Genomic DNA, 1,539 nt, shown 5'->3' with positions numbered 1-1,539 from the left:
TATTCTAACCAACTAAAAGATTGTTTGAATAACTCAAGAATGGGGAACTTGTGGTGTTAAAAAAAATACTGACATTGAATTGAAATCACTTGAACATAAATTTAAGTCTAAATTATAAACTTGGTTACAGATGTTACAAATGAAAATTCAACTGTTGTAAATACTGAAAGAGAAGATATGTAATGGAAAGAGAAGAATCCCAGTTATTCAGTAACAATGCCAACAATAATAAATCTGGGTCAGATTCACTAGTAGAAACTGAGAAGTAGGTGGGGGTAGGGCAGGGACTGTTAGGAGAAAGTAAAAGCCCAGCCTTTATTTTTTACTGTTTTATTTTTCTTTTTGATAATTAGAAAAATACAGGTAGTGGTGTGGTTTTAAAAAAATTTAAAGATAATCACTAGAAAATTCAAAGTAGGATGTTCACATTCCACATCACACATCTACATGTGTGAGGATATATGCATTCCTCGCTGGAGGAAGAAAAACAAAAGATAAATTTGATCACAGGATAAGGTCATGTCAGGCAAAAAGTCTATGGTATTTGGTTTTGTAAATTGGCTCTTAAAACTTACTTAGAATTTTGGTCTGGCATGGTAGCTCATGGCTATAATCCCAGGGTTTTGGGAGTTGAGGCGGGAGGAACACTTGAGGCAGGAGTTCACCACCAGCCTGGGGAACAAAGTGACACCCCTGTCTCTTTAAAAAAAAAAAAAAAAAAAAGTTATCCAGGTGTTGTGGCATGCTACTCAGGAGGCTGAGGCAGGATAATTACTTGAGCCCAAGAGTTTGGGGCTGCAGTGAGCTATGATCATGTCTCTGCATTCCAGTCTGGGTGACAGAGCAAGACGGTCTCAAAAACTTTAAAAAATTAAAAATTATTTAGAGGATAATTACCTATTTTGCCCTGTGTTTTAGAAAATCTTTAAGAAGCAAATACCTTTTTTGGGGAGAGGGTTAGTGGGAGATAATCCATTTTGTGAAATGTATTTGTTGAGAAATTTAGATCATTTGCGATTCCTCCCCAAACTCTGTCTCAAAAAAAAAACAAAAAAGACTTTTGTTGCACAGGCTGTAGTGCAGTGGCACGATCTCGGCTCATTGCAACCTTCACCTCCCAGGTTCAGGTGATTCTCCTGCCTCAGCTTCCTGAGTAGCTGGGATTACAGGCGTGCACCACCATGGCTGGCTACTTTTGTACTTTTAGTAGAGACGGGGTTTCACCATGTTGGTCAGGCTAGTCTTGAAGTCCTGACCTCAGGTGATCCGCCTGTCTCGGCCTCCCGAAGTGCTGGAATTACAGGCGTGAGCCGCCATGCCTGGCTCCCAAACTCTTTTGTGGTAATTCTGGACAAACCTTTATGAAGGTCTTGGAGGTAGAAAGGCTTGGGTGGTGGCTGGAGATGAGTGAAAGTAGGGAAGAAGCCTGCTCCCGCTGGACACATTCTCTCTAGGGTGCACCTTCTCCCAGTCATGAAGGCTGGGATGAAAAGAAAGTAGAGAGCAGCGTGAGCTTACCCGTCAGTATCAGCAGTCAGT

The 1,539-nt window shown here is 41.0% G+C and overlaps 1 protein-coding gene across 2 annotated transcripts in view; it reads left to right on the top strand.

The window, feature by feature from the left end:
- CYTH3 (cytohesin 3) overlaps positions 1 to 1,539 on the top strand; it is a 106,395-nt gene that overhangs the window by 25,553 nt on the left and 79,303 nt on the right. The window lies entirely within an intron of this gene.

This window comes from Pongo abelii, chromosome 6 (assembly GCF_028885655.2).
Source record: "Pongo abelii isolate AG06213 chromosome 6, NHGRI_mPonAbe1-v2.0_pri, whole genome shotgun sequence".
Taxonomy (NCBI): Eukaryota; Metazoa; Chordata; class Mammalia; order Primates; family Hominidae; genus Pongo; species Pongo abelii.
The sequence above is the reverse complement of the archived record's forward strand: the minus strand, read 5'-3'. Positions and strand labels throughout refer to the sequence as shown.